The sequence below is a fragment of the Betta splendens genome, chromosome 7, assembly GCF_900634795.4.
Source record: "Betta splendens chromosome 7, fBetSpl5.4, whole genome shotgun sequence".
Lineage (NCBI taxonomy): Eukaryota > Metazoa > Chordata > Actinopteri > Anabantiformes > Osphronemidae > Betta > Betta splendens.
This window is the reverse complement of record NC_040887.2, coordinates 2,793,151-2,809,849: the sequence shown is the minus strand read 5'-3', so window position 1 is coordinate 2,809,849 and position 16,699 is coordinate 2,793,151. Positions and strand designations below refer to the sequence as shown.

Here is a 16,699-nt window from a genome sequence, read left to right as displayed (position 1 = left end):
CATTCATCTAATTTACATGACGTAGCACCGACTTACAGAGAGCTGACCTAAACACCACCCAGTGTAGAAGTTGAGTTAACCAGGTGTGCATAAAGATGTGCTGCTAATTCACAGACTCTTGTCTCAAACAGATTCACAAAATGCTTGTGACCAGGTGTGATTCAGAGAGTGACGATGATTAACGGGTGATGATGGGGGGTTTCCTGATGCGTGAGCAGGTGATGGCTGCAGCCAGCAGCTGCTTCAGGAGCACTGTCATGTCTCAGTAATTAAGCTTGCTTGTAGTGAACAGCTCATCCAAGTCCCTGTAATTGCATCAAACACCAGCTACGATTTCCAATTTAAATTCAGCCACAGGAGCCACAAATACATTCCATGCTTAATTGGGAGATACTGTGGACGGAGCTGCCTTCAAAGAAAATGCAAATGCAACAACCTAAGAAATACATTTTTCAACTTCTTCTGTGTTAAAACTAACAACATCATGGTGGGAATAGTCAGCTTGAATGGTCATTTTATGGAGACTTTATATGTTAAAGATTTTGCTATTTGAGTTAAAAGAAGGGAAAACTAAATAAATTTGAGTTACATTAACGTGATAATAGAACGATTATGGTAAATATAGACAGACAGAATTTTAATAGCTTTTCTTTTTTCAGGTTCATTTCACATATTTTTTTATTTTTTCACTTTTAGAATCATTTCTTACACATGGCATCTGGACATGCATTACACGATGCAAACCAAACTCTAACCCCGATAAAACACCTGAGCATTCAGTATGTTTCCTCCTGGTTTCATACAACATCATCATTCATGACTAAATGTAATCACTGCAGTCTGTGCTTTTTAGGACGATGAACCTCTGAGCAGCAGTTCAGACGTAGCAGCTGCCAATAACAATCTGCCCATTGGATCATTAAACTCTATCAAAGTCACGACTGACACATACAAATGCATTAAAGCAAAAATAAGACTGTGGGGAAGCGTTACGTGTCTACATACACACACACACACACACACGCATACGAGCTTCAACAGTCGTCTACCCAGTTCTTTCATTGCTAACCAGCATATCAGTGGGCAGATGTGTCCAAAACCAGATGTGAGCAGAACCTTTGGTTGCAGCATGAAGAGCAAATCATCATTTTTAATCAAACCTCAAATATTATGGCTCAGTAACAAACTAGTGGCCTCAACACATCAGAGCAGCAAATACTGTACAATCATATTCAAGTAATGAAGCGAGACCCTGCATCTGTAAAGTTGTTGTAGACAGTAGTTTTGATATCATCATAAATATATATGATAAAACACAATATTTATGGCATTTTGATCATATTCATACATTTAATTTAATAAAAATAAACAGCGGTTGCTTTGATCGTCTGCAGGCCAGCGGTGCAGGAGACTGTTGGTGGAGCGAGTTACAGTGAGACAAGGTTTCAGCCTGGAGTCGTCAGCATTAGTGCAGAGCTTCACTACAATGAATGAGAGGCCGCAGGTACAACACGCAGGTCTGAGCCGTGAGCTAACAATGGGTTGAGTAGAACGATGGCAATGGTGGCTTCCAATCAGAGGCCAATATAAATTACAATTCATTGTTCTTCAGTGTGATGGCAAACAAAATGCTTCCAGTGGGAAACTGCTTATTAGACGCTGATAAACGCAACCACCCGCGCTGGGCAGGTTTTAGTGGTTGAGTTTTGGCAGGTGCTGAGGCCAATTCAAAGGCAAGTGGCCTCGTCTGTAGTCCTTTATACACACACAGAGCCAGTCTCTCCTCTGTTGTTGTAATGGCTTAAAGTTGCTTCATAAACTAATTCCAGTGTTTCCTCTGTTGTTGTTGTTTGTGCGTCAGAGAGAAACTGCTGACACATTGTTAGCTTCTCTCAGGAGCAGCACATTTGCACTTCTGCCCATGAAAGCACATATTCACTTCACAGAGGCACATTAGAAAAATACACACATACATACACATACCCCTTTGATGCACACAAAGCTGAAATCGGTCATAACGCATGCAGCGGTGACCTCCTGTGGGTTTTAACCAGGACCCCAGGGCAGCAAAAAACAAGCAGAATTCATTTCTCCTCGTAAACATTCCATTCAGCTCACAGAACGGACTCCATGGGAACCCGTCACCGAGCGGTGGGGAAACATCTTCCATCATCTTCCCTTCTTTTCCTGCATCATGACTAAAACTATACAACTTTACAAACAACTTGATCTGCATCTGAAATGTGACCTCATGGCTCTTAAATCGACGCACCCAATCAGATCAATGTATTAATGTGACAAATATGGAGAATGAAACAAGAGGTCCCACAAAAGGTTTTGAGTCTTCGTCCTCATAGATGCTAGGTGCATGTTTGGCTTGTTTCTCCGGTTTGTGGTCGTGTCTTTTGGCAGCATCACACATTCGAGGCCTCAGAGGAAGTCGCTCTGCAGCTCGTTGGACAGCGTGCTGACGACCTCGCCTCGCTGGCGCCGTCAGCACGCTGGCCGCAAGCCGGGGCCGGGCCTCGGCCGGGCTCCTGCTGCCGGCGGCCGCGCCGGGGCAGTGCCGGCACGTCCCGTGGTCGCCCGGCAGCCCGTTGGACAGACGCGTGGAGTTGCACTCGTCCATGTGATGCGCCCGCGTGCAGGGTCCCTTCTGCGCCGCGCCACCGCCGCCGCCGCACGGGCGCCCGCAGAGCGCCGTCCGGCACCGGGCCACGTCCCGGCACAGGGACTTGCGGAAGTTGGGCTTGAACACCAGGTAGATGACGGGATTGTAGAGGGTGGAGGACTTGGCAAAGATGGCTGCCATAGCGAAAGCCATGGGCGGCACCGCTGCCGAGTTACCAAAGGCCGCCCACATGGACACGATGGCGTAGGGGCTCCACGCTGTGAGGAACCCGATGCAGACGGCCACAGAGAGCTGCAGGACAGTCACGACAGTCATCGACACACAGCCGGCAACAAAGAACGGGCCCGAGATGGTGCTCACCTTTATGATGAGCGCGTGGGCGTTGGTGGTCTTGTTCTGCGGGGACATGTGCTGCTGCACAGCCTGGCGGGAGCCGCGCACCGTCAGCAGGATGAAGGTGTAGGACAGGAAGATGACGGCGCACGGCGCCACGTAGCAGAAAGAAGAAGAGGCACACGACGTAGCTCATGGCGGCGGAGTCGCGGCCGGGCGCGTGCCAGTCGATGCAGCACGCCGTGCCGTACGGCTCCTCGCCGTAGCCCCCCCAGCCCCACAGGGGGCCCACGGCGAAGACCCCGGCGTAGCACCACACCCCGGCCACCAGCAGGGCGGCGTGGCAGGGCGAGAACTTGCTCCCTGAGGAACGGAGGAGCGGCGGTGAGGCGGCATCCGGCTACGGCGGGCCTCGCAGAGCTACAGTACGAGATGCTGACACATGCTGAGGCTGAAGGAGTCTAACAGTCCTTCAGAGGAGCAGAGGAGCTTTTCTCCGGCCCCAGATTGAAGTCAGCCCCTGTTAGTTAAAGCCCCCCGGTACTCATTCATCTGCTCTGTGCTGGGAACGCTGGGCGGCTCTTACAGATGCCTCTTATCTGATCGCCGCACAGAAAAGTTCCACCTAAGCTCTTTTCAGTAGAGCACAGAACTCAGCTCAGTCTTCAAAACCCTCGAACAAGATTCGTCCACAGCTTTTAAAGTTTGCAGCTTATCTCCTAATACTGACTCGATTTAACTCCTTGGCTGCTGTATTCAGATGTAGAACAGAAACCATATGAAAGCCCTGCAGTGTTTATCCAACTGTACGACACAAACAGACTATTTCAACAACCAAAAGTTCAACTTTAACAAAGAAACCTCCAACACACAGAAAGTCTTTGCAGAGTTGGTAGTTGGTAAAGCAACACAACCTATCTGGGTAAATAACAAGAATTTTACTTCAAGTAAAGTAAAAGGACAAGTCTGGTGAAAGATATGAAATACAAAAGCTTTATTATAAAAATGAATAAATGGTTCAAATTTGCATAACGAGCAACTGTTAAAAGTAATAAGGAAATGTTGATACACACAAATAGAACTTGTGTGAAATCAGGTTTCTGCAACAATATAATTCCTGGCTGCAAACAAGACTATAATAAAACACTCATTAATGTTTCTATGAGTCAAGATGATTATTCAGGCCAGAAACAACAACAGGAAATAACAACGCAAACAAAACCTCAAGCACACAACAGAACCACAGTCTGAGAGACCAGGACACCAGAGACGCCTTAAACATGGGAGTAGAACAGGTTTGTGGCAGCACAGATGCAACATGAACATTAAATATCAGGCTGTGACACATGTTTACGGCCTCCACATTCTAGAAGCTAGTTTCTGTAAATCGACTCTAATTATAAGTGCAATTCAAAGCTCCTCACTTCAGAAATGAGTCTAATTTGGAAATGATGCTCTGACACAGTGATGTATGGTTTAATTTAGGTGCTTTGCTCTGATGGATGGGTCCAGCCGGCACCAGGACCAGAAGCTGCTGTCAGTAGGACTGATGCAGCAGCTGCAGCGTGTGCTGGTTCTGTCCATTACTGCTCTGTGCACGGCCTGGATCCCAGAACCTGAAACTAGAGTTTACGCTAAAATCTCTGCAGCAGAGATGAATGAATGTAACGCAACAAGGAGGTTGATCTGGATGTGCTGTAACCGGTGCTGTTGGATGTTAGTTGAAGGTCAGACTCCTTAACTCACTGCTTCAGCATCAGTTTGTAGTAATGCTGCTTATTACCTCCTCTGTTGAAATGAACTGAAGTGAAACACATGAGTAAACTCTGACAGCTGGATGTGGTCCAACCGTGCAGCCAGGGAATGGAGAGACTCCAATTACTGGACGTTGGTACGTTTTTCCAGCTACGAGCCCTGGGGCGGATCCAGTAAAGCAGGAAGAGTAAACACTGTTCTATTACACGTCCCGCTGAGATGAAGCAGCCAAAGTACTCGGGGGGTGAGAATTAACGGCTCCGTTTAATCAATAATTTCAACAGCTTCAGTTCAGTTGTACTAGCATTATTGGGCTTTCAGAATAAAAGCACGAAGCTCGTTTGTCCTATTCGTTTTTCAGAATAAAAGCTCGAAGCCCGTTTGTCCTACCGTAGTTTGGGCAGCAGACCTTGAGCCAGCAGACGCAGGACAGAACCATGAGGTTGGTCAGACTGCTCAGACCGAACAAGACGCCACAGAAGGCGTAGACCGTGCAGGCGGTGGTATTAAAGAGCCACCCTGGACAGGACACAGCTGTTACTGACACGCCTGGGACTGAAGTACTGATACGAGGGGGGGGGGGGGGTCACTCACATGTGGGCGAAGGCCGAGGGGATCGCCAGCGGGAACAGCGTCACCGACATGCTGAGGTCGCTGACGGCCAGGTTGACCACGAAGAACTCTGCCGGCTTCAGGGACGACTTCTTCCTGTAGACCACCAGGAGCAGGGTCCCGTTCCCCAGCACCGACAGCACCCCTGAGACAGGAAGAGTCAGCGCTGCCGCAAGTCACTGGTTACACGCTACACTGCGGAGCGGGAGCTCACTCACCAAACACCGTGTAGAGGATTCCAATCAGGAGGTCGTTGCCTTTGGAAATTTTGGACACAAACAGAAATGGTTCAGAGGCATTTCCCATCTAGAAGAGGAATAAAAAGCAGACAGGAACCGTGAGTTGTGGATTAAACCACAGCTGCTGTTACATTGTCTCCAAACCAAACTGCCGGTGACTCTTAGCATGAAAAATATTTCCATAATTTGGAACCTCTGCAGACTCAAGATCAGGCGAGATGTTTGAATACGTTGTGTCATAATTATCTTCGCCATGGCAACCAGGCGGGTCATTTGCATACGCAGCATCACCTGTTGCTGCTGTATTCAGTGTGGCTGAGATAAGAGATACCAGCGAAAATATACAGTTTGTTCAGCATTGGTTTCTTTCTGTGCACATTATTACCGTTATTCTGTGTGAACTCGCTATTAAAATGTTACTGTAGCAGAAACTATATGTAAGAAGTTGTAAATGATAAAATCAGCAGGCGCTAAAATAGACAAACTAACACATTTTGGTTTAAAACCACATTTCCTTTCTTTCCTTCATTCTTTTACTTCTGTACAATGACTAACACTTGGGGGTTTTGCTCTACACTGTCTCGGCCTGACCTAGAAGTACAGTTCTCATGCTATTGTGTGTCAGCGCGGAGCGATGAAGCTGCCTGTTGGATTATTCACGTTATTGCCCACTTCTCTCTCTACTGTCGGCCGCCCTCTCAGCAGACTCAGGAGGACGAGGGCAGGACGGATTAACAGCCTGTCTGAGAGGATGAAGTCAAGAGAGACACTGAGAAGGAGAGCGAGGCAGAGAAGTGACACGGGCCGAGAGGGAATAAAGTAGAGCAAAGTCACCGGCTCGGTCATCATGGAGCGAAACCCTCACACTCAGGCTAAACGCTGCACAGGATCCGGCCTTAACGCCCACTGTGTCTACGATGAAGCAACTCAGTGGTCACTGACAACAAACAATTAGCTTCACGTGTGCTCTGGTCCTGTTCTGGAGCTGATGGAGGGATGTTTAAAGCTCCATCACCCAGACAGGAACCTGTCCTATCCAGCTAATTGCTGCACAGTCCAGCCAGAACCTCCACATGCAAACTGGACCCACAACATACAGAACTCCAGCGTGGATGTAGTATGTGATGGCTGAGCACACTAATACACACGTTTTTCATCACAGTCCTAGTTATAGTCATGGAAACGGTTCTGTGAGTGAACAGTCACTGCGGTTAAAGGTGCAGCTTTCAGTCTGTGAACAGTGATACGAATGAGATGGAGCAGTAAAGTAGGATCCAGTGAGCCCCAACAAGGAAATAACCCTCACAAATGACGCTGTAGATGAGAGCCGGGCATGAGTGGTCACCTTTCCTCTTCCTTTTGAGCCTTCTCTGTGTTTCTCCCTCGCTCCTGCTCTCCTGTTGCTCATTAGGGCTCAGGAGGAGGCGCAGGTTCAACCTGAACTTTGTCTGGGCAGCGTTTCAGTGGAGGAAAAACAGAGTTTCTGGGCTGAGTTTGATCTCGTCTGCTTTGGTTTCGCCGCCGGCCGTCGTCAGCAGAGGTTTTGCTCTGCGTGAGTCCTGACACGGCTACTGCTACGGATGCATTTTTGATGATGTAGTGTAAAGTAGGTTCCTCTGTGTGAAGAGGCTTCTGTGTCTGAACCAGCTGCTTTGTCTTTGTTTATTTTGTCCAACCTCCCACTTTGCTTTTTTCTCTCTCGCTTTATGATGATTTGCTGTGACACTGACGTTCTGTACATGGTTTTCTGGCTAGAATTGTGTACATCCCAGTTTTTGCTTCGCTCCTGTGTGAAGCCAGCTGAAGGTTTTGGTCCCGTGGAGCATCTGAGTGAAGCTGTTTTATGCTGAAGTCATGTGTTAAACACTTCCACTCACATCTTAAACTGTGGCTCCATGTCTAAGCATCTAAAAATCTGTCTCAAAAGATTTTTGTATTTAATGAATTTAATTTATTATATATATATATAATTCATATAATTACTATACATACATATATAACCATATATGAGCCATATATTATATATTATAATAAATAATCATCTAATAAATATAATATTAATTTATGATAGAAAGGCTAGAAAAAGGCTTTGAACACAAATTTGATACAGACTCAAATACAGATTCAAAGACTCTTAACACTAGGTGACATTGACATTCCAGCATTTCATTTCCTGTGTTTTTGTCTCTTTTCCGTGTCGGTCACTGAGGAGCAACAAGCTGCCTTTCTCACAGAAAGCGTCCAAAGCCTGAAGTAAAGTCTCCATCTGCCAGAGGTTCCTCCTGCTGCAGCCTGCACAGACCTCTCAGGAAACACTGGGTGACGTCCTCGCGTGATGAAATAAAACTCATCTCAGCAGCCAAACGGCCTCACGCAGGACGTGTCAGGTCGTGTTGTGTTGTCGTGCTGCGCGCTAACAAGTTTGAGGCCAAGACGACAAATGCTGGTCCTTCCACCATCCATCACCTCCTCAGCCTTTTACTTCAGCCTCCGCTAATGGAAGCTGCACTGCGTTTACAGACCCGTGTTTACATTTAAATAGGGCAATTTGAATATGGAGATGGCGCGTGTACGTGGGAGGTAAACATGTTTATTTCCATTGGCAGATCCCCAATCAGTCACCAGCGAGGCGAATGCCACACAACGAGCAGGTGATACATAGAAAACCTCCAACCTGCATCTCATTACACGCTGACGGACGAGGCAGCGGAGACTGCAGATGAGAAGCGCCGTCTCAGCGGCGCTGCTGTCACGCTAGGTGCTAATTACCCTTTATTCAACATACTCTCATAGCTTTATTAGTAACAATTAGTTCTCGTGGCCTTGGGTTTTGAAAGTCAGTGCTCGACTGTGAGATCAACAGCTTCACACGAGGCGTCGGCTTCAACGTTCTCCTGAAACCGATTCAGAAAAATGAGAAGCAGTTTAAGTTGTGCTGCCTGAGTGGATACGAGCCTTTTAAATCATGAGTCCTGACAGTTTTATTCAGTGCGTGACCCAGCCATGATCCATTAGTGCATTAATGAAATGGATTTGCTGTCACATGTACAGAATATAGTAGTAGAATAAAACAACTATTCATGCAGCTTTATGTATTTGATGCATGCAATTAAGAATAATTCACCAAATCTCTAATGGAGGTTGATTCAGTGTCAGACTGAGTGTCCGTCCCAAATGAAAGTGAGAATCACACAGTGGAACTGAAGGGTCCAGATGAGGCTGGTCTGAGGCAGAGAGCTAGTTAAACTGTCTGGAGCAGGTTCTGCTGCTGACGGCTCCTGAGGATCCCTGACTCAGCATCCTGCCAGGTCCGGATCAGCTCGGCTGGTTCAGTTAGCGGACGGAAGGCTGTGGGTGCAGGGCCTCGTATGACACACACACACATGCACACACACACACACACACACACACACACACACACACACACACACACACACACACACACACACACACGCACATGCACGCACACACACACACACACACGCACACACATACACACACACATGCACACACGCACACATGCACACACACATGCACACACACATGCACACACACACACACGCACACACACGCACACATGCACACACACACACATGCACACACACACACACACACACACACACACACACACACACACACTGTCTGCGTTCCCATGCTCTCCAGGCCGAGGGGAACCCGTGCGTCCCTGTTCTGTTGGGCTTTTCACAGAATGCCTGGTGACTAATGTGGAATGTCTCATGACTGATCTGATGAGAGTGTGACGTTACTGCTGCTCATGTCCCAGTGCATCAGTGCAGACGATGGAGAAATCAATTAAGTATCGAAGGATTTAGATATTATAGATACAGAATTTAGATTTTTTTGTTTCTAACATCTTAAAGTCTTTTTTTATGGAGAAAACATGAACTCCACATGTGCTTTTGTACGAGAGACTCTTTAATTTCATGTTCAGCTTGTTGTAGCTGCTGTTCATGTAGATACTGTTCCTATTATTATTTTGCCTGACTTTAATATGAACCTATCAGTGCCACAGTAAAGAGCCCGACGCCTGTAGCATGTGTGCTTTTAGACAGCGTGTGTTCCAGTCATGATGCTCCACCCTGAGCTGCGTTGCATCACATTTTCGGTTTTTCCACTTCCTGCTGGTTTTCACAGCGGATGGAGCTGCTGGGTTTACTCAGAAACGAATGGCTTTTATCTCATCCTTCACTGCACAACTTCGTATTGTAAAAATACCTTTTCATCAATAAACAGGTTTAACTGGAAACATCGTTAATTAACTGGAGTAAGTGCCTTTGTTTTTCTAATGGTTTGGTTTAAGAGCTTCTACCTTTACAACATCACTCAGGCCTTTGTCTCTAGTGAGTCCCAGAGGTTTATCTTTGGTTACAGTATTTAGGAAAACAAGAATCACGTGTGTTAATATTTCTCTCAGCCCTGTGTTTTACGCCATTGTGTCTCGTCTCTGGTGTTTTGTTGTTTTGGGTTTTAGGCATCTGAGCTTCATGCATGAAATCAAAGCAGGCGCTGGCATTTGGAGCAGAGAGAAAAGTGAGTCTCAGGTGACGCTTTGTGCAGAGCCGGAGCTTGACAGACGAGGTGTGATTCAAACCATGAGTGATGGTCGGTTTCTGGGCCGTGTCTATCACCTGGTGCCAACAAACAGGACGACAGAGATGCAGCAGATTCATCAGCTTTCCTTTACTTCAACCTACAATTTACTGTTCACAACGTCGGCTGTTAGATGATTTTATATTTTCTGTATTTGGTAAATTGCAAATATAAAGTTTAAAAGAAGCGTTAGAAATAAAAAGCAGATTAAAGCAAAGTAAGGGAGAAACCGGATGCTTTTTGGCCGTTCACGTGTCTGATTTTTATGTGATGGGCTGCACAGTGAGAAGTTTTAACTCAGCACAGTGTCTTCTTTTTAGCCAATAACGCTTCCAGCGCTTGGAGGCTCCTCACTGTCAGATCAGACGTCACGTTCTACACTCACTCCTCTGTTTGATGTGAAACTACAGAGATGAAAAGAGGATCATCGACACATGATCCATTCAGAGGCCAGAAGCTATGAGCTCCTCTAGTGAATCAAACTGACTTCACCAGTAGTGAAGGAGCTGGGGGACCGTTGTAATGCGTTACGCTGCCTCGCACTCTCTGCTCTCTGATCGTTTAAAGGGGAGCGGACGAGCTGGACGTCAAAGCAAAGAGACTGCAAATGAAAGTGCGAGGGCAAACAGTGTTGGAAAGAACACAAACATCATCGGTGGGACCTCGGGCGACGCCAGGGGTCCCGTCATCTGGTCCGATCATAGAGATTGAGCGGCTCAACAATGACTCTTCTAAACTCTGGCCTGCAGCTTCGCACGAGGACGTCGCCCACAGAGAAGCCGTTGTTCCTATTTTTACTGTGAACTCCTGAACTAACCGTCAGTGCTTCCATACAAACGACAGAGTGCTGTGTGTGATTACGAACCAGCTGTTTCCTTTACATCCACCATTAACAAAGCCTCAGCGCTGAGCAGTTAAAGGATATGGAGCATAACGATGAGGATGAGCTGCACAGATCGGATCTTACTGAGGAGCAGAGGAGCAGCGGCATCAATCTGAGAGCGTTTCCTTTTCAACAACCAGCTGAAGTAGAGCATGTGGCGGCTGTACATGAAATAGTCGACCTCGTCACGTTCCATAACACAACTAATGTGTCTGTAGACGCGTAGTTCCTCATAGAGAGAGAATCACTGTCACATGCAGGATACAGTTCTTTGTGGCGTCCCAGGGTTCAGAGGTCGATGAAGGGCGATGGAGCGCCGTCACCATCAGGGTTCAAGCTGATGCAGGTGTGACAGTCAAACCGAGCCACAGTGAGGCCACACGGGACAGCAAACGTGTCTGCAGAAAGACAACAGACAAACGGCTCCATGCTGCTGTGAGCCGCAGCGACAGGAAACCCACCAGCTTCCTGCCGAGACTCCATAAAGTGCTGCTGAAAGCTTTTCTCGCTCCTTTAATTTGCATCCAGGCAGAGCGAAGGTCGAACCGCATTTCTCTCCTGATTGAAGCCACGGCCGTGTCCACGTGGGGAAGTCAGAGCTGCTCTTAACTCAAGGTTTGTTGGCGTGAACGCCACGGCGGTCCATTTGGGTGAAGTCCCCGTAATGCAAAGCTACAGAATACAGTACATTTAAAAACCAGTTGAAACCAAGGCTCTAGGGCCTTGTTATTCAGAGTGACTCCCTGCAGAGCAGGAGGCGGAGGGTTCGTTTCCAGCCCCACTAGCATAGAGGCTACGGAAGCGTCACGTCCTCAGGCTGCAGGACGTCTGCAGCGACGTTAGGCTCCCGTCAGCAGCCAGAGAGGAATAATCACATTACAGGACAGTGAACGGCCAAAGACTCCAGCCTGGAGTAAAAACAGAGTTCAGCGCTGTGGACTGATGGGCTGAAAGGCAGACGAGGATTGTGGGAAGGATTTCTTCTCGGTCCACTGTCTGTAGGTGAAAGCAACACCTACAGGAGGAAACGCGTCTCACACACTCCAGTAGTTACAAATTGAGAATGCAGTGACTGGAAAGCCTTCAGAAATGGTTATGGAGAATGGTTTTAAATGAAGTATAAGAGCCTTGGATATAAAATGGATTCGATTTGTAAATAAATGTAAGGAACGAAGGCCGAGCAAGCGCCAACTCTCTGGGCACGAAGGTCGTTGGACCAGAATCTGTGACTGTGAAGAAAAACCCAAATGTCTCTGTTGAAGCCAACGTCCTCCCTGTGATGTAGCTGCAGGATATTTATCTACAGGCTCTGAGTTCTGCCCACGGCTTTAAGACACCTGCTCAGACTCAATGTCTCACATTCCCTCTGTAGCTGAAGGGCCCTGAGGATGCTTTACTCTGATCATGCTACTGCCTTTAAAGACACCAGGAGGTCTCTCTCTCTCTCTCGCTCTCTCTCTTACTGTAGCTTTTTATATTTCTGCTTCCTTTAATGTTCATTATCAGTTTATTTCAGTGTGAATGTGAAGGAAACAGACTCGGGCTCCTCTATATTTTGTGATCTCATAAACAAATTGCTTTTCTAAGTAGCTTCTCAAACTCTCAATTCGAAGCAAAGACACACAAACCATCTCTCTGCTCCAAACGACCCTGCCTTTATTTACCCTTCGACAACACTTGCATTTGCTTTCCACATACACCGGACCTGTTAAGAATTCATCCAACTTAACTGTAAATGTAAATGTATGACTTGCGTATGTGCTTCAAGCTTCATATTACATTATCTTATTAGACAGCTCTCTACTACAAAAACTCGCCTTTCATAAACCTCACTTCACCACAGATTTCTCTGTAAACGTTGAACTTTTTTAACGTTTCTCTTTAGTGTCTCTCATCAGAACGTCTGATCCTCAGACAATGACACAGTGCCATAACTATACTGTACGTGTTGAGACTTCAGAGACATCAGAGGAAGAACACTAGATGCATAGTAACACATTATTCTGAATCTATCCATCACTGCGTTTCCTGGAGGGCTGGAGGCGTGCAGGAGTCCATCCCAGTTGTCACTGGGAGAGAGGACACACCCTGAACTGGTTTCCAGTCTGTCGCCGAGACAGGAAGACGGTCGTGCTGTAGTTACAGTTGAATGCATGATGCATGCAGCGTCTGGGGGTCTTGTCATTTAAGGTCCATCCACCCTGGAGCAGTGACCTTGCTCACAGATAAGCATCGTATTTATCCTCACACACACGGCGCCAAAGCCAAACACATTAGTTTCAGTGTAAATGGCAGATGTGCCTGTCAGATACGAAGACAAACACGTCTTTTGTGTGTAACATTGTTAAACTGCTGCTCAGCTCCTCGTCCTATAACCTCTTGCACGACTCGCTGCTCTTTATTAAATAAAGGTTGAATTCCCAATCAAATACCTTTAGGTTTAACCTGGTTCTGCTTCCAACGATGGAAACTGGAGCATGGACGCTTTAAATAGTGTATTGACTGAATGGTCCAGAGTGTTGGGGTTTATGACAACACTACATTAATATTCTGCACACAACCGAGTGTGTTACAAAAACTCATTTACAGACACACACACACACACACACACACACACACACACACACACGCACACACGCACACACACACACACACACACACACACACACACACACACACACACACACACACACACACACACACAGAGTCAGCTGCTCAGTCAGGATTTACTTATTTTTAGACTGGCTGACATTTCCAAGGCTGGTGGAATGTATTTAATAACAAGTTACTAGAAAAACAGAATGAGACATACTATGCTGTTAATTAATGTGTTGTTAATAATTTATTGTTAGTTCTTGAGCTACTTTCTTAGAATTTGGTATCATACAGCAAGTGGTTAAGTATTATTAAAGTATCTGTTATTGTATCTTCTCGGTTTTATCAGAGCATGTGCTCGTTATCACTTCTAAGGATATCACTTCTTCTATCACTGGCTTCGACAGACCTGAGGAACAAAGGAGGAGAAACTAGTGCAGTCATGAGTTGTAGGCTTAGAGTCCAAAGAGTGTGTGATTATGGTAATTTACAACTGTCAGAGAGTCTGGGTTCCTCTCGTCTCCTGTGAGGCCTGTGCCTGCAGCAGCTTCATAATCCCTGTTTGATATGTGGGAAATTGCAAAACTAAAGAAAACAGAGGAGCAGGATGTGCTTTAAACTGACGACCCAACGCTGGAGACCAAACAAGACGAGACGCAAGACAAACAGGAGACGTTACTGCGAACGCACAAGCTTGTTTGTTTTAGCCGTGTAACAGTCAGAATTTCCTTAAACAAGTTGCTAATTATCTGCTACTAGTAGCAACCTAATGTAAAAAAAAGTCTACAACTAGCAAGAAAACATCACTTACAGATGTTGTATTAGTAATTACCTACACGTCTTCTCACCTTCACTTCTCAGTGGTTACGTAACTATGATGCATGCTTTAACAACCACACCTGTCAGTGTTAACAAGGGAAACACATTAACACTATAGCTGCTCAAAATAAACAGGCACATGTAAATGCATTTAACATGATGCGTGTGTGCAGAGAGCAGAGACACAATGACACTGTCATTAGAAGAAAACACCAAACGTCTTATTTGGGCAGAGTCACATTCACATTCTATCAAATGCACACACACACGCACGCACGCACGCACGCACGCACGCACGCACACACACACACACACACACACACACACACACACACACACACACACACACTGATTATCTGTCGCCCGCTGATGGGATCAAGCTGCGATAAGAACTGAGCCTGATCCTGAGCTCTGAGGGACGACTTTCACCTCCAGCCACATTTGACCTGAGCATCGTTACCACTGTGAGCTAATGGGACATTACCTGCAACATCAACCACAGTCCACAACCCACAAACACGAGCGTGTTCTTCAGTTTGCTCCGTGAGACTCAGCACGGAGCTTTGTTTTCATTCTTGGCATAATTTTACTGCAAATAATCCAATAAAGAGATCATCTGCATAAACATAAATAAAACACTGACAGTACAGAACCTGTTACGTTGTCATTGGCTCTGATTTATCAGTTGCTACAGTTCATGCTGCCACTGGCGTTTTATTACAGGGAACTTTTTATTACACAGAGCATTATGTGAATTAGGAAGAAGAGTGTCTGTCACAGACTCCCTTAAAGCTGCAGCGACAATCACAAAGCTTGGATTCTGGGTCGTGGATGTCGGCTCTTTGTCATTAGTAAAGTCCGTAGATGAGGACCTTTAAGTGTTGGCTCTGGAGCCAGAGAGATGTAGTGCAACGCGTCCAGTTAAGGCTCAACACGTTTTAGGCTTTAAGGAACAAACTGCTGGATTTCATTTAAACTATTGCGGGCGGATTCAAAGTGTCCACGTTTAAGTGCTGGAAGATCCGAGATGCTCCCATCATATGTCTGCGCTCTTTCTATTGTGTTCCCCTTTTCCAGTCATACTAAATTCACAATAAAAAGTCAGGTATGTTCCTGTTCATTGAATTATACTTAGTGTTTACATGTTGTGTAGGTGCGGCACTAAACACACTCCTGTGTGAACTGTAATTTGCTGGATCAGTCTGAGGTTGAGCTAATGACCCGCACTGGCCTGGACTTCATCTGCAGCACACGTGCTGCTCTCCTAATGAAATAACATCACTCTCGTTTTGTCTCAAGTTTAAATTCAGTTTACAACGAACCACACACCATTGAGTCACCGTACACACTTGCGTTTCCTACCTTGTGCGCGCGCCACAGCTGGCTGAGGACGACCGGTGCCGAGTAGAGTCCAGAGCGAAGCAAGTCGGACCGTCACCCATGTGTGTCGGCACCATAACCGAGCAGCTGGAACGAGCTGCGGTCCCTGACAGCCGTGGTTCCAGGAGGCTCTGCTGTGTTGTGCTGCTGGTCTTTCTCCTCCTCCTCCTCCTCCTCCTCCTCCTCTATCAGTGTGCAGCTCCCACTCTCTCTCTCTCTCTGCTCCCTCTCTACTTAAATCTCCTTTACGTGCACGCATGCATTCTCCACGCTGCCTCGCTCTCTCCCTCCGCCTCTCACACGCGCTCACTCTACTGTGCTGCCCAATCATCATTTCTTTTGCTAAGTTAATTTGGACCATAGAGGATAACGATGCAGCATGAAAGTGGTTTGAAGCACAGGTGAAATGTCACCGTTAATTGTAGCTGGTCAGCAGATACAGTAGTACTGTAGATGCTCTGTTCTTCTAATCTGCTGGCAGCGTAATTCATGAAGAAACAACAGACTGTGTGTGAGGCTTCATTCATTCGCTGCAGTAAGAAATGAATGAAAGTGTGACCTTAAGAGTGATGCTAAGTCATCATGTTTGTACTATGAAATTCATTCATGTGAATCTAAATATAGTACCTTCACTCATCACAGAGCAGTGTCAGTGGAGTGGGAATAAAGAAATGGTTCATTTATTGAACCATAGTATTAATGACTATATTGTGGTCGAGCTGTGGATTGATCATGTATAGATTTATGGAGACAAGACACTTGGTGAGTTCTGATGGATGTATGTGTAAAACATTAGGCCCTGTGTACACGTTCCTCCATCCTGTAGATACAGTTGAATTT

The 16,699-nt window shown here is 46.3% G+C and overlaps 1 pseudogene; it reads right to left on the bottom strand.

Annotated features, from left to right (window-relative positions):
- Positions 1-1,814: 1,814 nt before the first annotated feature.
- Positions 1,815-16,340, bottom strand: LOC129604379 (opsin-5-like; annotated as a pseudogene).
- Between the last annotated feature and the right edge of the window lie 359 nt (positions 16,341-16,699).